The sequence below is a fragment of the Callorhinus ursinus genome, unplaced genomic scaffold (assembly GCF_003265705.2).
Source record: "Callorhinus ursinus isolate GAN/ISIS: 27379988/994484 unplaced genomic scaffold, GSC_fseal_2.0 scaffold3, whole genome shotgun sequence".
Classification (NCBI taxonomy): Eukaryota; Metazoa; Chordata; class Mammalia; order Carnivora; family Otariidae; genus Callorhinus; species Callorhinus ursinus.
Window position 1 is genome coordinate 82,440,692 of NW_027397065.1, and position 23,437 is coordinate 82,464,128.

The window sequence follows — 23,437 nt, forward strand, 5'->3', positions numbered from 1 at the left end:
CAGGCTGTATGAAGTCTGCCATGTAGTGGGAAATTTTGAAGCAGAGTAGAGGAGGAAGGTGAACCCCATCTGCTGCTTACATTTTCCTTCCCCTCTCCTCCAGGACCTCTGCCTTCTAAGACTTCCTGTGTTCTTTGTCTAGGGCTGTGTAACAAATACCACAAACTGAGGGGCTTCAAACAACAACCATTTATTACCTCACAGTTTCCAGGGGTCAGGAGGCCAGACACAGATTAACTGGGTCCTGAGCTCAGAGTCTTCCAGGCTGAAATCAAGGTGTCAGTGGGGGTTCAGTCTGACCCGAGGTGCAGGGGCCTTCTCCAGGCTCTTGGGTTGTTGGCAGAAATGACTTCACTGCGGTTGTAGGACTGAGGCCTCCCCCTTCTTGCTGGCTGTGAGCTGAGGTTCACTCTCAGCTCCTGGAGGCCTGCCACCATTCTCTGCCACGTGACCCTCTTACAGACCCTCTCTACAATGTGGCAGTTGCTCCTTCAGAACCAGGAGAAGAATCTCTTATGTTTCAAATATCTAACTCCAAGAAGGGCCCAGTCCTTTTCGAGGGCTCATCTTATTAGGTCAGACCACCTGGGATAATCTCCCTTTTGATAAACTCAAAGTCAGTTGATTAGGGACCTTTATTATGTCTGCAAGGATCCCTTCACCTTTGCGCTGGAGGGTAACCTAATTATGGAGGTGATGTCCCATCATATTCATGGCTCCCACCCACACCGAAGGAGAGGGGATTGTGTCCACTGGTCCTGGGAACCTTGCCTGCCTTCTCAGAATTTTGCCTACCACCCTCCACTTCCCTTCCATCTCGTCCTTTCAGTTCTTGTTTGGGGTACACGCCCGTGGGACTGTGTATGCGCACCTCTGGAGTAAGTGATAAAGCCCACAAAAAGCAAACAAACAATGACAGAATTTCTAAACACATCAAGAAGAAACAACTCATGATTTTTTTTTTGACAGTTTACAGCTTATGAAAAAGTTGAGATAATTGCAGCTCTAAAGGTTGCCAAGTTCATTCAGATGGGCTCTTTAAAAACGATCTCTGTGATAGCAAATCATGAAGGACCACATCGTCCTGGGTTTGACAGGCTACACCAACATCAACTAGGAGAGATGTGTTAAGTTCTAGATGGTGGGCAGAGCATGCAACACTGCAGTTCAGTGCTCGAGGCTGAAATGTGTTCTTGGGGTCCAGTAGAACAAAGATCTCAGGACTATTCCGGATGCTGGTATTCCAGTCTGGCTCAAGCTCTCCTGGGTGATTCAGCTGGTCCATAAAATAAGGGAATCCTAATGGATTCTGCTTAAGGCCTCTTGCGCACCAGTGACACTTGACTGTCCCAATTCAGTATGGTGAATCCTAAACAAAAGTCAAAGTGCCTTTTTAGAGGGATGCTGCTCATCCAGATCCATGGGTAGAAATTAAAATCACTTGACAGTTCACTTCTTTGTGTTTGTCAAATAATTGGTGAGATAAAGACAGAAGATAGACCTTGAATTTTCAAAAGCTGTATACAGGAACTGCTGCCAATTTGTCCATGAAAAAAATTGTAAAGTTTAGCTTGCTATCTAAAAGAAGCAAACTTTTATGAGAGGTTATATGTGTGCTTTTCTGAATATATAACTTGTCAGCCGCATGTCCTATAGGTGGTGAAACTAGTAAATAAAAATAGTATAAAGTGTCTTAGGTTATTGTTCCAAAAATCTCCTTTTGGGGGCATGTGGTTGGTTTGGTTATTAGATAATCTGATACAGACAATGTGCTAGTTCTGCAGTAAGGTACTTTAAAACAGGTATAGAGGGGCGCCTGGGTGGCTAGGTTGGTTAAGCGACTGCCTGTGGCTCAGGTCATGATCTCAGGGTCCTGAGATAGAGCCCCACATTGGGCTCCCTGCTCAGTGGGAAGTCTGCTTTTCCCTCTCCTTCTGCTGCTCCCCCTGCTTGTGCTCTCTCACTCCCACTCTCTTTCTCTCTCAAGTAAATAAATAAAAATCTTAACAAAAAATAAAACAGGTGTAGAAATTTCATGGGTATGCACCTCATTCCCCCCCCCTTTTTTTCTTTGCTGAATTTCAAAGGAGTGAGAATGGTTAACTTACAGTACCTGTGAATGTGACCTTATTTGGAAATAGGGGGTCTTTGTAGATAATCAAGTTAAGATAAAGTCATTAAAATGGGTCCTAATCCAGTATGACTGTGTCCTTATAAAACGGGGAATTTGGACATAGAGACAGACAAACATGGGGAAGGTGAAATGAAGACCCGGGGAGAGCACTGTCTACAAGCCAAGAATGTCTGAGGCTAGCAGAAGCTAGGGGGATCCTTGGAACACATTCTCCCTCATAGCCCGCAGAAGGAACAAAGCCTGCCCACACATTGATACCAGACTTCCAGGCTCCAGAGCCACGAGACAGTAAATTTCTGTTGTTAAAATTCTCCAGTTTATAGTACTTTGTTATGGCAGCCCCAGAAAACTAATACATGTGGGTTCTTTAAATTTTTAAAATTCTCTGTACTTAAGTGATTCCCTATAATTGTTTCATTAATCTTGTATGGTGTGATCACAATATTTGCTTTGAATGCTGTTTTCTTTTGCAGATTTTTAAGTGGTTTTTAATCATTCTTCCTAGTCACAAAGGATTTCTTTGGGATCCAGAAAATTCCCAAGTTTCTGCTTCTAAGAGTTCACTTACTGTTGCTTTTAAGATACTACTTATCATAGTTTGAGATTTTTGCACAGAGATGATTTTTTTCTCTAAGTTTTTTTATTGTTATGTTAATCACCATACATTACATCATTAGTTTTTGATGTAGTGTTCCATGATTCATTGTTTGTGCATAACACCCAGTGCTCCATGCAGAATGTGCCCTCTTTAATACCCATCACCAGGCTAACCCATCCCCCACCCCCCTCCCCTCTAGAACCCTCCGTTTGTTTTTCAGAGTCCATTGGCTCTCATGGTTCGTCTCCCCCTCCGATTTCCCCCCTTCATTCTTCCCCTCCTGCTATCTTCTTCTTCTTCTTCTTTTTTTTTTTTCTTAACATATATTGCATTATTTTCACAGAGATGATTTTTGCCTTCCCTGGGCATTTATTGTTGTTAGGAGCATCATTTCCTTCTGTTTATCAGCACAGAGCCTGAAAACAAGTAGAACCATGCTGGAAAATTTTCTTTCATACACAGTTATTTTGAAGATGTTTGGAGAGAGAATATAAACATGTATTTTTTTTTTTTTTAGGTGAATCCGTAGGGGATGGTATCTGGTAGTTTTCCATGGGGAGGAAGGCCTGAGAGAGTAACCTCACCAGCATGATGCCAGGCCTGAAGAAATAACGTTTTTATTGCAGGGTGTTTCTAAAAAAGGGAACTTTCAACCACACAGCAGGAGCTCTGTAATACCAGTTCTGCTGTGGCGCCGAGGGCGGCTCTGGAAAGTAAAATTTTTACTCTTAGAATAATTGTAGACCATCTGCTAAGGCAATCTTCAGAAAGCACCTAATTGTGACTCTAAAGTACATGTCACACTATAAAGTGTTGTATATACATGTATGCAAATGGACAACATGTGCATAATGTAAAAATGGCAACACGCCAGCAGTAATGACATCGGAGTGGGGAATTTTATTCTTCTTTTTTCTAAATTATCCAATACATACTGTAGTCAAGGTGGAAATAGTACATAATTAAGGAATTTACATTAAAGGAACTTAAAAGAATTTACCCAATAAGTATCAGCCACAGTGTTTAATTTATGTTGTGTTTTCCCTTTTTTAAAGTGTGACTGACCAGTTGCGTTTGGGACTTGGTCAACCCGAATGCCAAACCCATCATGCCTGTGGGGGTGAGCCAGCTTTGCAGGGGACCAGGGACTGCCAGGCCTGATGTAAACTGAGCAGAGGACTGACAAGGCAATGCCTGGTTTTATTGCTACTCTGTGCCCTTCATTGTCTGGATTCAAAATGGACTTACTACAAACTGAATTTGATAAGCCATAATGGTCATTGTTGAGAGAAATTGATGATTAGCATAACTTTGAAATTCAGAAGTACTCTTCTTGGGTGCACAGTCCCTCAAAATAGCTTAAGAATTTATATTTTAACAATTTTCTCACAAAATTAGTTATCTTGATTGAAGCTGCTGAGACAGATGGATGTAGTTACAGTAATCAAGACCAAGGAGAAGGAAACCATGTTTAGTTGTTGGTTTGCAGTGTGTGTGTGTGTGTGTGTGTGTGTGTGTGTGTGTGTGTGTTAGTGTTAGTATTAAGCCACAGGCAGAAATATCTTGGACTGACAATAATGAGAGGGAAACTAATAATAAGAGGGTTATTGTGAGCATCCTATTTGTTTTTCCAATTTTTTTCTCTCTTGCTTTCATTTAAAACCTATGGCAAGTACAAATACCATTATATGAAAAGGCAGGTTTTATGCTTGTGTTGTTTATGTGTGTGTGTGTGTGTGTGTGTGCGGGGGGGGAGAGTGGGTGGTGGTCTGCTATATTAAATTAACATTTTCCCCTAATGTTCAAAAAGGAAGGTATCACAGCAATTTAACACTATTATTATTTGACAAAATTAATTATAATCATTTTTGAAGGATTTCTGTTAAAACCAGATGGAAAGTGAGGGACACAGGTGATGTTGTGATGGTTTTTTACTGAGTGCCCCCAGTATGCAGGGACCTGGGCTTCCAGCTTTTATATGTTGTCTCATCTGCTCTCACAGCAGTGCTCTGGGTGGATTTTACTGTCCCTACATCACTGATGAGGAAGTTGAGACTAAGCACTTGTGTTCACTTTTTAAATCTATTAGTTATGGTAACACCAACTGCTGTGACAAATTATCCTTAAGATTTCAGAGACTACACATACTAGGAGTAGCTTTCTCATTGTGTGACAACAAATCAGTGTCAGTGCTCCTAGTCAGGTATCTCCTTGCTGTGATTCAGGGACCCAGATTTATTTCAGCTTGTGGCCCAGTCATCCCCGACAGCCTCCGAGTCGTCCTGTGCATTCATCTGGCGTAGAGGGGAAGAGAGGGTGCAGAAGACAGAAATGCTTCTTGAACACACTTGTCCAAGAGTGACATGTAGCACTTGGGTTCATATTCCATAGGTGAGAGCAACTGCTTCATGCAACATGGCCACCAGGGTGTAAGAAGGGCTGGGAATCATAGTCCTAGTGGTAGGCACATTGCAGTGGCAACTTCTCAGTGTATGTGGGGAAACATAAATTTTGGTAGATTGAAAATTCTCTCTACCTCATCAGTTCGTTACTGTGACATTACCCGTACACTAAACATGCATCTGTGTTTTTCATATCACTGTAATTTCATTAAAAAAAACTTACATGAAATTACCATTAAAGAAAAGGGCCAGATTTCAATGCAGTGATTCTTCATTGTGATAACAAAAATGATGTTAATTAAATTATCTTATACTTTAATATCTGTGTGAGGTAAAAGAATAAATTGAGGGTAAATGGTGAGCCAACAACTGTTTCAGAGGGAAAGTAGACACAATTAAAGGGTGTGTTTGTTTAGAGTAACTGCCTGTAATTTTTACCAGATAGTTAGATATTTCTTCTAGGGTTTTTCATGGTGTTGACAAAAACTTGCTTCTGTAAGGGGGGCGTTTTGAAAACTACCAGAAATAGACCCCAAAGTTTTCTTTTCAAGGCAGCAAAGTGGTTATTGATGTCTCCCCCTAGAGAAAAGGGGTCTCCGGGTTAACCCAGTTTGCAGTTTATGGGGGGACAAGCGGGGTATGACACAGTGCCCACGGTAGTCATTCTTCCACATGACTTTGAGATTAAGTTGTCTTAAATTTTGTGAAATCTGAGTATTTTGATTAAGGGTCATTTTCAGCACTGTGATTTCACTCAAATTGTAACTAAAACTCAAGGACATGGCAATCATGTAGTCAGATGAGTTAGCACTAAAGGAGGTATTAGAAAGTCCTGCTCTACTTTATGATTTTATAGATAAATTAACAGAAAGTCTCAAAACCTTTGGCATAGCTCTAGTTAGTAATCAGACTAGAATTAAAATTCAGATGATTTTGTTTTTTCAGTTTGGTATCATTTAGCATCCTTGTTTGTTGTATGTTAGAAGTTCTATGGAAATATATCAATAGACCTGTTCAGTATGAATCCACCATCGTTTTATCTACTACCACCAAACTCTTTTCTAGAAACTCGAATTTCAAGGCACAGTTTTGACTTCTAACTGTTGTCTCAGTCTCTAAAGAGATGTGGCGGCAGCTGGACGGCCTGAATCATACATAGAGAAGTCTGTGCAGTTGGCCAGTGGCAGTCAGCTGTGAAGGTGGGGGATAGGGGAGTCTTTAATTCCCAAAGGTGCCCATGTTCTCCAAGGTACCAATAAGTAGCAGTCACACCAGGAGGTGGGAGGTACTTATGGGAGAATAAGAACTCTCTTTCTTTGGACCAGTCTTCCAATAAGTTTCCATAAGGATTTCCTTTTGGCTGGTTAGCAGTCATCTACTGCTTGTTTCAAGAGGAAAAATGCAATTTTACTTGATTTCTGATCTTGATGCAAATATGGCTGGGGATTGGGAAAACAGGTTGTATGTCTCATGTGCCCTCAGTTTTGTCTCGGAGCACATTCGCTCAAACATACAGTTTATTAATTTTGGGTAGTTTCCCAATTTAGTCCACCAACAATACCCTTTTACTTTCTACCCCAAATGGAGGACCAAAACAAAGTGTTATACTCCAAACATGGCTGAAACGTAGTCTTATACAACTGGGTTGTGTGGGGTAGCATGAGAATAAGTTTTATTTACCATTATTTCTGTTGGTGAACCCATTTCATTTTTTTCTTTTTTTTTAAACATTTTTATTTATTTATTTGAGAGAGAGAGAATGAGAGATAGAGAGAGCATGAGAGGGAAGAGGGTCAGAGGGAGAAGCGGACTCCCCGCTGAGCAGGGAGCCCGATGCGGGACTCGATCCCGGGACTCCAGGATCATGACCCGAGCCGAAGGCAGTCGCTTAACCGACTGAGCCACCCAGGCGCCCGGTGAACCCATTTCAAAATATGGTTTTGATTTATCAGCTTTCATATGTAAAGTTATGTAACAGAAGAAATTGGTCTGTATAAGAGAAGAAAATTAGCAGAAACTGGCAGCATTAGAAGGGAATTCATAGGTTTTTAAGGTTCAGCTCTTTCATTTTACAGATAAGAAAACTGAGGCCAGGAGAGGTAAATGACATGACCGTGGTTACATAATAAATGGACGAAGACGAGAATCTGTGTCTTATCATGTATCTAGTTTGCTTTCTGTTAGTTTTAGTTCCAGTGCAGAACTCTCGGGATGAGGGTCACGTCTGATGCAGGATCATTCTTTTTTTTTTTTTTTTAAACTATTTATTTATTCATGAGAGACAGAGAGAGAGAGAGAGAGAGAGAGAGAGGCAGAGGGAGAAGCAGGCTCCCAAGGAGCAGGGAGCCCGAAGCGGGACTCGATCCCAGGACCCTGGGGTCATGACCTGAGCCGAAGGCAGATGCCCAACCATCTGAGCCACCCAGGTGCCCTGATGCAGGGTCATTCTGAAAAGAAGTTCATATACAGCTGAGGTGATATTGACCTACAGATCTTATTTCAACAAATACGTACTGAATGCCTACTATTATCTTTTTATTTCAGGTACTATTTGTTTTTAATTCCCCTACTTTGTGCTACTTGTTCTGTTATCTATTACATACTGCCCGACTTATTCTGATGTGACTTGTTTAAAAACCAGTTTAACTGTGTACTGTTTTCAGCTAATGTGAATCATTTAATCAGTTAAAGCAATCAAACAGACTGTGTGTGTTCAAGACCCAGCCAGGCTTCTGGGAATGTCCAAACAGTATGTGTTTGATGTACAGTTAATAAACATAGAACTGTTATTCTCTGGCACTCATTTTCATAATCACAGCAATGGAAAATCAGCAGGGAATTGAGAGTGGTGAACAGTGTTGGTTTTTAAACATGACAAAAATTTCATGATATTGATCCCACTGATAAGATGGGTTGATGTCCCCTTTCCTTGAAGGTGGGTGGTCTTGTGACTACTTTGACCAGTAAAGTTTAGAGGAAATAATTCCATGTTACGTCTGAGATTCCACATTACTTCTGAGATTCCATGTTACTTCTGAGGTCGTAAAAGGTTGTATAGCTTTTGTCTTGTTTGCTAGACTGTTCTCTCTTTGAGCCCTGTGCCACCACGTAAGAAACCACAAGGCTGCCACACTGTGAAGGAAGCCCCTTCATAGCATTTGAGCCTAGGCAGAAAATTTGTGAGTGTAGAAGCTTCTGGATGATTTCTACCTCCAGCTTTGTTGACTCATCTCCTGTCATTTGGGTCTTTTCTGCTGAATCCTCAGACATCACAGAGCAGAGACAAGTCATTGCTACCATATACTGTTTGAATTCTGACCCAAAGGATACATGCGCATAATAAAGGTGTTAATTTCTTACACAGCTAAGATTTGGGATAACTTTTTGCAGCAATAGGTAACTAGAATAAGACTGGCAACTGATGAGCTGGCAGCCAGTTTTAGGTTTTATTCCTTGGGAAGAAAAAAAATTCATCCTAGGCAATTTAGAGACATCTAATAATAGTTTACTTTCTCACTCCAAAAAAAGTTAATTTTTTAGACTTTCCTTATATTAGCAGAGAGTGTGCTAATCAGAAAAACAAATAGATTGCAAACGAATGTCAGCACAGAAAAGCCGACTTTCCATGGCAACTGAGATGAAGTCTTGTTTTTCAAGTTCATGCTGAAAGCAAAACAACTTTGCAGCCATCCTCATAATTTGAATTGATTTATACACCATTTCCTTCCTTTTAATCAATCTTTCTCTCCTTTTATAAATTTTTTTCTGAAATTAATGTTTATGTAATCTGATTCCTTGATTTTTTTTCTAGAGAAGTTGAATAGCCATAGCAAAAATTTCTGTGAAGGATTTTATATGCAGAAACATTTTTAATAATTTTATTGATAAAGAAATTTGTATGGATATATTTCCTTTGATAATGTTTTAATGTTTTCTTAGTGGCCTTGTATTAGATTACCATTAAAAAAAATTCAGCTACAAAACTACCTTCAAACACCGAAGGTGAGTTGGATTTAGTCTAAGCCCTGAAATAATAAATTAATAAAATAGTTTGACATTGGACATCAAATATGAGCTAGATTAAATTGTAAAAATAAAATAACTGTATGATTTAGAAAAAGAGATAGAAGATTTTGAGTGGTCAGTAGATAAAAAGATCCTTAGTTCATTGGCTTCTCCTTGAATTTAGGCTTGAAAATAAACAGACACATATATGTATATCGTCTGTATAAATTTGTGAATGACACCCATAATTTAAAAAGTGCTCACTTTTAATGTTCTGTTAAAAGTTTGTATTTTGTGGGAAGTAATGGATTCTCTTTACATCATACACATATATTCCCCATAATAGAATGCATTTTATGACTTCAAAAATATTTCTTCTTCGGGAAAAAACCCCCAGGATTACTGTTTCTGAATATTTGAATATTTTGAATACTTATACACTCAGATATTTACTCTTGCAAACTTGTAGCTAAATGCTCTCAACTACTATAATCCTTGTAAGGAAACTGCTTAGGTAAGAAGGAAATTTTTGGTTGAAGGAAGAATGATCTTAGCCTTAGAAATGAAATTATTATTTGAGATCTCATGTCCACAAAGTTCTTTTGCTCTCTGATATTTTATCATTTTTATTTATGGAACCATCACAGTGCTCATCTATAAATCTTATACTGCAAAACCATTTCTAGTATGAAGTTTACATTTTGGGATTCAGAAACGAAATCCAAAAAGTCAAAAGAGATAAAGAATTGAATCCTGATGTATGTATATATATGTGCGTGTACTGAATTTCAGTTTTTCTCCTGGAATCCCCTTGGTTGTTGGCAGGCAGAATTCTAAGATAGACTCCCCCCAATTCTCCTTCCTGCTGTGTACCCTTCATAATTCTCAGGATTATGATTTTGATGGATTTTTCTCCTTTGATTAGGTTGTTATCTGGCGTAATTGACAATTCTCTGGATGGGCCTGTCTGATTGTCACATGCTGAAGCATATGTGGCAGTCGCTGTGAACAGAGGATGGCCCCCACTAACAGCCAGCAAGGAAATATGGACCCCAACCCATCAACCTGAAGTCCCTAAATTCTGCCAATAAGAATGAGCCTGGGCAGGGGGCGCCTGAGTAGCTCAGTCAGTGAAGCATCTGCCTTTGGCTCAGGTCATGATCCCAGGGTCCTGGGGTTGAGTCCCACATTGGGCTCTCTGCACAAGGGCAAGCCTGCTTCTCCCTCTCTACTGCTTGTATTCTTTCTCGTGCTCTCTCTCTCTCAAATAAATAAATAAAATCTTAAAAAAAAATGAGCTTGGAAACAGATTTTTCTATAGCTCCTTCAGATAAGGATTCAACCTATCTGATTTCAGCCATGAGCAGAGAGCCCACTCACACCTTGAGGGACCTTCTGCAGACCCATGAGTTAATAAATGGGTGCTTTTCACATCTCTAAGTTTATGATAATTTGTTATGCATCCCTAGAAAACTAAAACAGATGTGTATTTATCAAGGATCTCTTTCTAATGTCAGTGTTCAGCTCTTAAGTCCATTTGCCAATGTTTTATTTTTTTGTTCCTTTGCTTTTCTTTCTCATGAGCGGGTCAGGATTTGACAGTGAGAAGCAGAATTGCAGCAAATATCTCCACCCAGTGATGTCAGTGTGTGGGATGTTTTCCAGCAAAGACTGAAAAAATTCATTAAATTCTCTTCTTCATTAAAGTCTGTAGGATTGTGTTTTGTGAAACTGTTATCATGAACACTTCCTTGCTGTCTTTATTGCCATCTAAGTGTTTAGGGTAATTTGGTAGAAATTTCTTCTAAGATTCTTGAAACAATTTTGAGCAAAAGATAGTCTGGGCTAAGAACTTGCCCGTGGTGAGCAATGCTGTGCGAATAGCAAAGAAAGAAGTGGATTTGTGAGGTGACATATTTCCAGTTCAAATTCTTCCACAAGGGAGTTGTTGGCCCTGTGTTTCCTGATCATTTTATCTGCAGGATCAATAAACATAAAAACAAGTTTTAGCTAAAACAGAAAGAATACGCATAATGTGTGCCATATAAACTGGATTAGGGAAAGCCAAAACTTTGGTAAATGAAGGGAATCAGGCCAACATTTTAAAAATAGACAAAACTGCATATCATAGAAGATAAACTACTACTTAATTGTGGCCTAGAATCTTAGATTTTTTTCCTTTCTCGGAACTTGATAAGAAAGATTATTCAGCATTATTTAATATAATAAATGACTTTTCAGCAGACTCCAACTTTAATTCTAGCAGTGCTTTCCAGACTTCAGTGCATATGCAAAGGAAATTTAGTGTTTCAAAATCCATTTAATTGTGCAATTGAAGGGCTTCTTCCTAACCTTCAATTGGAAATGATTAATCTGAGACATAATGATATGCTAAAAGGCAAATATCAAGAAAGGAATCTCATAGAATTCTATAAATGCCTGATTCCAAGTGATGAAAATGCTGAAATCATATATTCATGGATCAGTATTTGGTATTACCTGTATGTGTGAAAACATGTTTTCCGAGATGAAATATATAAAATGCAATCAATTTTGATCATAGGAAACACTAATGTTGGAGTGCTAAGCAAAATATTATCCTCCGCCAAAGAATTCCATTTTTCTTCTAATCTTTAGGTCTGTATTACAAATAAAAGGTGTACGCTATTATTATTATTATTATTATTATTATTGTTATTGTTATTACATGTTGATTTTTGTCAGTAAAACATGTGGGAATGTGTTCTCTTTCCTGCATATACATTACCTACATATTATCTTTAATTTTGCTGTTTGGCCCACAAAACCTAAATACTTCCCATTGGGGCCCCTGACAGAAAACATGTGCCAGCCCCACATGGAGCACCGTCTTTGATCCAGCTCTATCAGCCCTCCCCAGTCTTGTCTAACATCATTTCCCCCTTGCTCACTCTTCTCCAGCCACACTGGTCTTCCTGAAGTTCATCAAAGCTCTTTCTGCTTCAGGGCCGTGACAACTGTTCTGTCTTCTCTCTGCTAACATTTATGCATCCTACTGGGCTCAGTTGAAATGTCATTTCCTTAAAGAAGCCCCCTATGACCTACCCCCTCGCTGCCAGCTAAGGCTGGTTCACCTATTCTAATTGCTTTTCAAATCCTTCACTGCCTTCCTAGCACATAAGAACAATTCAAGTAGGTATTTTTTTATATTAATATTTGCTTAATTTTTGGCTCACCCACTGGACCATACGCTCCATGACAGCATGAAGCGCAGCTATATTGTTCCCTGATATGTCTGTACTGGTGCATAATTAGCAATCTGATTTATGTGCACAGCCTGGCTATCGTTGAAAATCTGTTGAATGAATGTTGTGACAGTCTGTGGCTGGAAACTCAACAGTGACTCTTGTCATAGCAAATGTCAGGAATATTTCACCAGAGCAACTTGTAAGGGTAGCCACCGGCAAAGTCTCAGTGTTTGTTTTATGTATATATAATAATCACAGTGATTTATATCTACCTTTACAGGATGGCTAGTTGGTAAACAGAGTGAAGGAAAGAATACATTTTAAATAAAGTATCTTCAGATTTGATTCATTTTTATAGCTGACAGTCTGTATTTAGCATGTTCTTATGGGCTGCTAGGAGGGCCACTGGTGTCAACAAAATAAGAAGTTAGCTTGAAGATTAGTTAAAATCATCTTTTCCCTAGACCTTGTTCATATCAGAGCATCTGTAGATTAACAGACTCTCATTCTGGGGTCAGATGTATTTCAACTTTGCTAGGTATTAATATCTGTAAATTAATCGTAAACACTTTTTTTTTTTTTTTTGGTGAGGCAAATGGGTTGGTTCCTGGGCTCATATAAAAGAGTGGAGTTTCACTTTCCTTAGATCAGAACTGTCTAGTTTATGGCTCTATAAAATATCTATGCAAGGGTGTATGTGTCTATATGTGTTACTGAATTAAACTCCCAGTTTAATCTACAGAAAATGGAAATTCAGTTCTACCAGAATCTTTTCCTAATGCAGGCCCATTAACACTTGCAGGACCAGTGCGCAATCCAAAGGAGGCCCATATCTCATATGTCTATATATGTAAAGTTATACCTCATCCTAGAATATGTTAAATAAAATGTGTTCCCTCCTCTGACCTTGAGAAATTTGTCTCCACATTAAAAAGACCAGGTTCAAATTAGAATTCTTAGACTCCTTGGATTTTCTTAATGGAACATGGTGGCACAGGGGAGCCATTCTCTTCCCACCTCCTTCCTCCACGGGGGGAACTTACGCCTGTGTGCGTGGACACGTAAGTTTGCATGTCCAAGAATAATAATAACATGTCTGATTTGTAACAGGTAAGGAAGACAATGAAGAGGTGGGCAAAAAGGGGGAACATGACATGTATTAGCAGTAAGTAATGGTGCAGCCTGGCACTGACTCACGTAGAGAAATGTGATATCCAAGCAAGAGATGATCGACAGTGGGTTGAACCAGAGAACTAGGGTGGGAGGTATTGAAAATGGTTAGACTCTGGATATAATTTGCAGGTAAAGCCAACAGAGTTGCTGATGGAGTGTGTGTGAGTGTGAGACAGACAGGACTTACAGTTCTTTTGTCTGGGGTTTCTTACGTAGGGTCTGTATTTGTTCCTAGGGCTGCCATAACAAAATTCCACAAACCAAACGGCTTAAAACAATAGAAGTTTATTATCTCACAGTTCTTGAGGCTGGAAGTCTAAAATAAGGTGTTGGCAGGGCCACATTTTCTCTGAAGGCTTTAGGGAAGGACGCTTCCTTGCTTCTTCTAGTTTCTGGTGGTTTCTAACAATACTTGACATCTCTTCCTTTTTTTTTTTTTTAAGATTTTATTTTTAAGTAATCTCTACACCTAATGTGGGGCCCGAACCCACAACCCCAAGACCAAGAGTTACATGCTTCACTGACTGAGCCAGCCAGGCACCCTGATATTTGACATTTCATAGCTTATAGATTCATCACTCCAATCTCTGCCTCCATCACGTGGTGTTCTCCTTAGATATCTTTGTCTCTCTTCCACTTATAAGAACACCAGCAGTTTGGATTTAGGACCCTTCCCTACCCCTTGCCAGTATGACTTCATCTTAACTTGATTACATAGGCAAAGACCCAATTTGCATTCCCAAGGGTATATTCACAGGGTTAGGACTTGAACAAATCTTTTTAGGGGACACAGTTAAACCCACAGTATGGTCTTTAACCGGACTGCACTGACCTGGAGTAGCTGAAATCTGTGTGTCTATACACGAGTTCATATTCCATCACTGTCATTAGATTTTTGAATGTGTTGGACCTCAGCAATTCAGAGATCTCATTTAATTACCTTTTTAAGGAAGGCCAGAGCTCTAAAGAGGTTAAGTTACTTGAAGAAGCTCTCGAGCTATATCATGGTGAACTTAGTACAAGGATCACCTGACTCTTCCAGAATCATCCATTGACTCCTTTTTTTGGTGGGTGAAGTGGAAAGAGTAATAATACAAAGAGGTGCTCTGTCACAGATAACGTGCAAGAGTTTCCTGTTTCCAGCCTGCCTCTAAAGTGTTCCGTATGTGACTTCACTTCAGGGTTGGTGTTCAGTTCTAATCCATGGTAACAGACAGTGCAGTTGTGTAGAACATGGCACCACGTCTGGTATATCTTAGTGCATGGCTGATACACTTAACCACGTCAACATACATAGTTTGGAAATGTAGATGGAATCCCTCTTAAGCTCAGCCAGGCCACAGGGCAAGAGCATAAGGCATCCCTGTGCTGGTAGATGACAGGAGCACATTTATTTATTTTTTTCTTTTTTGGTCAAAGGGCTTTCTAACCAGACTTCTGCTCTCTTACATGTCTTCAGTCCCATTTTTATTCCATTCTGTTCTCTTCTGGGGCTTCCTGATAAGACTGGCTGTTGTGATGGTAACACGCCCCCTCCCCGCCTCACCGTCTGATCTCCTACATGTTGATTCTGTCTCTCAGACACTTACTTGCAGAACAAGCTGTGTGTCTCCAGTTCCCCAGAACAGAGCTAGACCCCTGTCCTCTAGGACAGGAAAACACATCAGCATTTGGTTTCTAACAAGGGAGATAATGAAGAGAGGGATAAAAAGGGGGAACATGACATTTGTCACCAATAAGTAATGATGTGGCTGAGCACTGATTGAGGTAGGGAAATGTTATATTCAGTGATTTTGCTTTCTTGATTTTGTAGTTGAAAATATGACTTTTTTTTCCTTTTTCCTTTTTCTCTTTTTGGTTTTTTTCTTCCCAAATAAATGGTAGAAATTGCCTGAAAATACCTGGGAGATGGCAGAGCTATAATTCACTTTTTAAAACCACTAGCAGAGCACTGCAATTTTACTAATGTTCTTTTTTATTACGAGGGAAGAGAAGGAATGATTTTTCAAAGCTAATGTGAATGCTCAAAGGAAACAACAACTATCTGAGACATTGTTGTTTCAATTTATTATAATTACTGATCAGAGAATTATTCCTTAATTATATTGGTTGAGGGTAACTGTCCTAGACTATCCTAAAAACACTTATATCTCCTCCTCTTTTCTATTTGCAAATTACTGTGCCTCCAACCTACTGAGAAAATCCCAAAATCATCACGAAAGCACTCTGTTGATTAGACTCCCTGCCACTAAAAACATATGTCTCTGTGCTCAGCCTCCTCCCTGCTCTGAGATCTTGGGAGGGAATGGAAGCCTTTTCCTATCCAGGGCTAATCCCCTGGTAATTGGAGCCCCGCAGTCTCCTGGAGAACTTCACAGTCATCCATTCCTGCTCTGTAGTTGTTCTGCCCCTGTTCTCTGAAGAATCTTTCTCTTTATGGTAGGAACATTTAAATCCCTACCTTCTTGTATAACACACATCCTTCTGTTTACCTCTAGCTATCTCCCTATGCCTTTCCTTCATAGACAACTTTCCTAAAAATAAAGATAAAAAAACCAACCCAAAAAACAAAAAGACAAACCACTTTCTACTCTGTGTGTGTGTTTTTTTTTTTTTTAAAGATTTTATTTATTTTGACAGAAGGAGACACAGCGAGAGAGAGAACACAAGCAGGGGGAGTGGGAGAGGGAGAGGCAGGCTTCCAAAGGAACAGGGAGCCCGATGCGGGGCTCGATCCCAGGACCCTGGGATCATGACCTGAGCCGAAGGCAGATGCCTAACGACTGAGCCACCCAGGTGCCCCTCTACTCTGTGTTTACTTTTTACATATTTATTACAGTCAGCATCATCTCCTACATCCCCCGCTGACCACTACAAATCACTTAAAATCTAAAGTCATCGGTGGTCTCTAAATAACATACAGTACATGTTTTTTTAAGTCATAATTTTACTTGAGTTTTCTGCCAGATTGGACATTGATTTAAACTGTCTTTAAAACTCTTCTTCTCCTTGGCTCAGGTTCCTCTTTTGGCCTCCGCTGATGCCTGGTGGAGAGGAGGTTTCTGCTGGCTGGGCTTGTGAGTTTGGGTCTCCCCAGGGGTCACTGCTGACACCACCCCGCAAGAATGGAGAGGGGTGCCTCCTGATGGCCAAGGTGAGCTCTGACACCCCAGGGCATGGGGCCGTGGCTATCTGGATGAGAGTGTCTTTTTAACTTTTTATTTCCATCTACAGCCTTGCTCAGACTGGTCACTCCACTGGTGTGGTTGAAGGAATAAATGTGCCAATCTCTGTATTAGCTTTTAGTCACTGTCATAACAGTTACTACAAACTTAGTGACTTACAAACAACACAACTGTATTTTCTCCCACTTCTTTAGGTCAGAAGTCCAGGCACAGCAGGGCTGAGTGGTCCTCCCTGTTTGTGTCCTAGGGCAAAATCAAGGTTTTGTCTGGACTGCAGTCCTTGACAAGAACCCACTTCTGAGTGCATTCGAAGTCATTGGCTAACTTCAGTTTCTTGCATTTGTAGGGCTCAGGGCCCCATTTCCTTGTTGGCTGTCAGCTGGGGGGCCAGTCTTTGTTCCTAGAGTCTGCTCACAATCTTCCTGCCTTCTGCATGGCCAAGAATGGTGGGTCCCATTCTTCACATCTCTTCGACCTTCCCTTCTGCTGCATCTCTCAGATGGACTTTTCTGCCTTCCTTTACTGCTTGTGTGATTATATTGGGCAAACCTGATAGTCCAGGTTAATTTTTCTGTCTCAGGTCAGCTGATTCAGGACCTCCTTCAGAGCAGTTCCTAGATCAGTGTTTTATTGAATAAGGGGGATCTTCTGGAGATATCTTTTGAATTGTGCCTACCATAATCTCCTTGGAGAGAAATACATGAATGCAAAGAAAAGGTCCAATATAATGTATAATTAAGGGAAAGTTATCAGCACACCAAGACAATAACTGCAATGGTATTTCAATGTTTTGAGTACCCTCAATGAGTCATGTTAAATAGTAGGCATTACAAGATTTCAGTAAGAAAATTGTAGTTTATTTCTAGAATGTTAGCTTCACAAGAAGAAGGGTAGATCCTTTGTTTCCTACTCTGTCTTATGTGCTTAGTATGGCTCCTGGTACCTAATAGATGTTTAATAACCATTTGTTTTGGTTGGCTGACTGAGTGGTTTTCTAAAATGTGAATATATGAAATAAAAGGAAAGAAATATAATTTCAATCAGAGAAAGAACCCTGTGAGCTAGAATGCTCTAAACCATGCCTTTGGATTTGGTTTTCAAGTTGAACTTTTATGGATGAGCATGGGCATAACCTTTTGCTTTATGATGGACCTGTTGGCACAGAGGTTTCATCTTGAGGAGAAGGGTGTAAAGCTACGCCCAGATGGAGGAGGGCTTTTAAGGCTGAATAAAGGTGTTCAAATCTTTCATAAGGTTAATATAAAGCCCACAAAAGGGTTTGAAGAAGGAAGCCAATGATTAAAGTAGATTTATGAAAGATTAATTTGATGGCAAAGTGGAGGCAGAAAGACAATTGGAAGGGTATTGCATATCTGCTGTAACAAGCATCCCTAACATCTTAGTGGTTTAATACAAGCACGGTTTCACTCAGGTTATATGTGATCAGATGTTTGGTAAGTGGCCTCCATGTGGTGACTTGAAGATGTGGTTTGTTTTTTTCCCTGGTGCTATACTGTCTTCTACAGCTTCTTGGGCATCCCTGGTGGACCCTCTGCATTAAGCTTCCCAGGGAGTGAAGCGAGGAAAGATAATGAGGTGGGACATTTGGTGGTCACACCAGGAAATGGCACACATCACCCTGACCACATTCCATTGATAGAACGAGTCCCCTGGTGTCAACCTTAGTAAGAAGCAGCTGGAAATGTGGCAATCCCATGTGTCCCAATAGAAAACAAGTGGTTAGCACCTAGCCAGTCTCTGCTGTAGAACTCTAAAAACTCAGACAAGTCCTGCAATAAAATGCCTATTTAACTGTGTTTGGCTTCATGCATTTCAAACTTACTTGATTATGATTTTTATTTTTAGAACAATACCTATTGCTAATTCTCATAACTGGTGTTATGAGGTACATAATTTGGGAAAATAGTTCTAAGCATCTCTCTTAGAAACTTTTGGAGATCTATCACCTTTTTTAGAGCACGCAGCTGAAAGTAAGGACTTGGAGATCTTAGGCCTAAATAAATAAACATAGTACAATTTATACTTACAGTATAGCTCCTTTTCAGATATAATGTGATCTTATTACACTTATCCAGAGATATCAAACCTGGAGGTCTCAGAAAACAAGTTTGATACCTGTTGAATGAGGAGCGATCATTGCTTTATTCTTAAGAGAGTTTATTGCACAATTCAGAAGTTGTTTCTCTTAGTTTTTAAGAAAAAGTCTTCAAACCAAATATTAGGAAGAATTTAAAGAGCAAAAATCTGGCCTGCTTCTTTGAGAAGAAACCCTCGAGCAAAATAATGTAATGTTCATTTTTCTAGAGAAGAGAGGTCAAGTCAGTTCTTTTGACATAAATGTACAATAATGCAAATTCAGAGACCACAAAACATGGGAATTAGACTCAGGAAGTAAAGACAAGGGCATGAGGTAAAGGATTGAAACAAATGATTGATGTCTTGTTGATCAGGCTCTGAAGGTGATGGTAGGATTAAAAGAATATAAGAATAATGAAAAAAATTAAAAATAAAAGGAAAATGACAGGAAATTTCCTTTTTGATTTTGTTTTCTCATAAATATATGGGAAGGTTTCTGATGTTTGTAGAAGTGGAGAAAGGTGTTGTCTCTCATTATTTTCCAAAAGATGTCTGCCAACTTTGATACCTTTGATAATTTTCCATTCAGAAACTCTCCACTTCCTGTTACTGAACCCCAAGTTCGGCTGCCCAGCTCTCAAATGCCCAATACTCAAGAGATGAGTTTTGATTGGAAAGGAATTTGAGGTTTATTCAGGAGGCCAGCCACCTGGGGAGAAGGTAGACTCCTGTCCAAAAGCCAGCTCTGGTTTCTGCCTGGCCCAAGGGTTTTTGAAAGGGGGTGTCAGGGAGTGAAGTGGTCTGTAACTTTGCTTACGTGCAGACTCGTTGGTGCCAGCTATGGACGTTATCTTCAGTGCTAGAGATTGTATGAGGGGTTCTGATTCCTCTTTCCTGATGTTCAGGAGGACTTTGTTCTTTCTGCAAAAGAATGCAAGGTCTACAGATACACAAAAGAACGTTACTCAGCTGTTCCAAATGCAGTCAGACCTTTTGGGGAAGTTTGGTCCTTTACTCTTCAAGGCTAGTGGCCTGCAAATCTCAAAGAAAGTAACTTAGTTCTGCTACAGATCAAGGGACTTGGGTCAGCAAGCAAGGAGTGTAGAAGCTTGAAGCAAGATAACCCTAAGACCAGTTGGAGGGCTGTTACATTCCAGCCCTAAAATAGTTCACTCTTCTAGCCATAGATTTTCTGCCACTTTGAGAAGAAGTTCTGTGGAGACTCATTGAATAGTTCTGTTATGGGTCAAAATTTCTGTTATGGCCCACAATTATGAGGAAACAAATATAAGATTTTGGCTAGGGAATGCTAATAGAGACCTTGTTACATCTTTATATAAGCAAGTGCCCTTGGATTTTTTTTTTTTTTTTAAGGGTGGATAGTAGACTAGGCATCGGATGCTCCCAAAGTTAAATATTAGCCTCTAGTTACTGGGCAATACTCATTTCTAGCTATTTTTTAATAAAAAATATGCATATTTCTCATTGTGGCTTAAAATGGTAGCATATTGAGATCTGTGGTAAGAGTAGACAAAAAGGCAGTTGTTGGAGAATAAAATCTGATCTGGTCTCCAGGTGAAGTTGCAGTAATAAATGATTCATGACAGCTGGAGACTCCTAGGGCAAGCTCACAACCAGCCAAGAGGGCTTATACCAATCAACATATAGCCCAAGTTTAAGGACAAGGGTAGGGTATATGCATCCTATACTCTACAGCTTGTACAGGTCTAGTATTCCCAGTCCAGGGCTTTGTAGATACTAAAGTATTGGCATTCTTCATGAATCATGGATTTCTTATCCCATCAGTGTTTGTTGCCACAATGAACTGAATCAGAAGGCAATAATGTTCACTCTGGAGGGATTTAGTGGCTTAGGTATCACAGTACCTTCCTTATTTCTATGGTGAAACCACCTCTAGAAATGATTGAGGAACTTGATTGTGGCGAGTACCCCTGGTCTTTCCCAAATGCACATAAGTCTTGTCATTCAAAATATGGTCCTTGGACCAGCAGCATCGGCATCACCTGAGAACTTCTTAGAAATACAGAATCTCAGGCACAATATTCGATCATTCAAATTAAAGTCTGGAAATTTAACAAGATCCCCAGATAATACAACACATGGAAAATTTGAGAATTCACTATAGGTACATCCACACCCACATCCACAGTTCTGAAAGCTTGCTGCCTGAGCTATGCCAAATCCACTGCAGTCTGAAGTTGAGAAAATCTCAAGAACAGCTAAGAGATCTCTGTGTTCCTTACATTCTTGCAGACTTCATCTACCACCCACATTAAATGCCAAGACATTAGGTATTTCCCTAGAAGTCAGTACTGTGCCTTGCCCCACAGGTCACCAGTAGCTTGGAGGATAACAACAGTGTGCCCCATGGATGAGCTTTCTGATAAGCTGGGGGCTCAGCCGTAAAACCGAGGGCGTGCTGGGTATCAGTGAAGCCCGGCCTCATTGCTTTTCTCTATACTTTTTCTCTGGATAAACAGAGGATTGGGGTCTCGTGGGCTGTCAATCTAACTCCTTCAGCAAGTGCCAAATAAAACAACAACAAAAAAAAGTAGAAAGGGGATGGCAAAAATGAAGTGGATAACAGTCAAAGCAAATATCAGACAAAGCAAACTGAATGGCATATATACTGCAATAAAAGGAAAGAACACTGGAGGGGAAAAATGGATTTTGCAGGTTTAAAATGTGGTGCTGCTGAACAGCAGTGCTAGTGACCTAAACTGTCAAAGAAAAATGGTGTTTTTCTGCTGTGGTTTCCGAGATTTAACCCTTCCTCGTTAGATAGCTGTTTAAATGGAAGATGATTCTTTTTTATTTTACTCTAAATCAGCGAGTATTTTCTTACATTCTGATATTCAAGTTTTATGAACCACTTTATGTCAGGTGCAATAGCGGGGGGTTTCTGGAAGTTGTTTGCCAATTGAATTGTGGCTTCTGAAGGGGCACGTTATATCATAGAAAATTGTGTTTTCATCAATATTTGCTACTTCATTATCAGGAGAAATAGACTGTATCCAGGACCTCATCAATTTCACATCCTGGACCCCCCCCCCGCCCCCCGCGTCTTTATCTGGTTTCTCTTCTCTCCTCTGGCCACATCCCTTCAACTATTCATCTGTGTCATTGTGGATAGTCCTCTGAGGACAGACTGAAGAGTTCGTGTTAATCTTATGTCACACTGTCTGAATAGCACCAGTGAACTCTAAGAATAGGAATACTCTATAATGGCAAACTCAGGTTTTGTTTCAGGATCGTAAATAATCATGGGAACATTGCTATGTATGGATTCTGTGACGTTAAAATTCTATAATTCCATGATTTTTAAGTTGCTTAATTCTCCAGAATTCTACTTCCCCATTGATGAAAAGGAGCAAATGTAATTTATTTTAAACTTTTTCTAATAAGATTTGTTTTCCTAGGGGGAGTGGTAGATTATTGTACTTCTACCTAACAGATGTATGCATTTTATCCAGGAGACCAGTAGAGATAAATGGTATTTTGGGCCATGAAACCGCCCAAGTTTAGCTTCAGAGGAGACCCTTCTTTCTGCTTGGGAGGCAAGGATTATTTCCTCCACCCCCTTCCCCTCTGCTCTTCTCTTTGAAAAAGCCTCACCTGTGAGATTGCAGAAATTTACAACCCAAAGGGACCCATGTCTCAAGGTTAATGCAGTCAATCCTAACATTCTTCTTGAAAAATTATCCGTTTCTGTATAGGAGAACAGTTGGTGCTGGGCAGACGTCAAACATTCCTGTGGCCATAAAGCCTGCTTATTTTTTTTATTTCTTCTCTTTTTTTCCACATGAGAATAGGATTCTTTCTTGAAATCATTTATCACTGTTGGCTCAGAAATACAATAAGGAATATAAAATATATAAGGATATTGCAGGAAATAAATGTTTGCTTTCCTCTTTACCTATGACACATAGAAACCACTCAAAGACAGAGGCCCAAAATGGCTGCATACACAGGGGGCAGAGAGAGAAGAGCTCACAGTCTTACAGATCCCAGTCTCTTGATTGGAAATTCATAAAGCCATACTTCCCAGGTTTTATTATGCCCCACATCACCTGTGAATCATGTTAAAATGCAGATTCTGATTCAGAAGTTCTGGAGAGTCTGCATTTCTACAAAGCTCCCAGATGATGTCAGTGCTACTGGCCAGGTGAGCACATGGTGAGTAGCCAGGCCTCAGATACAGATGGAGCAAAACTCTGCACTTAGATAGCCATGGTAGCTTTGCTATTTCAGGTATGATCTGAAGATTAGCAGCAGTGCCCTGCTGGGCCATTTTGGGGCCTGAGGCCAAAGGAAATATGTGCTTCTGTATACACTTAACAAATACCCTACCACATTTCAATCTATGTGGAAAATGTTAGTAAAATCTCTACTACTGGGGTGCCTGGTGGTGTAGGCAGTTCAGCGTCCAACTCTTGGTTTCAGCTCAGGTCATGATCTCAGGATTGTGAGATCGAGCCCCACATTGGGCTCTGCACTCAGCAGAGAGTCTGCTTGAGACTCTCTTCCTCATCCTCTGCCCCTCCTGCTCATGCTCTCTCTCTCTCTAAAACAAATCTTAAAAAAAAAAAACAAAA

At 40.1% G+C, this 23,437-nt stretch overlaps 1 long non-coding RNA gene across 6 annotated transcripts in view; it reads left to right on the top strand.

Moving 5' to 3' along the window:
* Positions 1-23,437, top strand: part of LOC141371526 (uncharacterized) — a 129,345-nt gene that overhangs the window by 40,107 nt on the left and 65,801 nt on the right. For all 6 annotated transcript variants that reach the window (XR_012376541.1, XR_012376535.1, XR_012376537.1 and 3 more), the window contains exon 3: positions 16,558-16,693. This is a non-coding gene — a long non-coding RNA (uncharacterized lncRNA). The remainder of the gene's footprint in view (positions 1-16,557; positions 16,694-23,437) is intronic.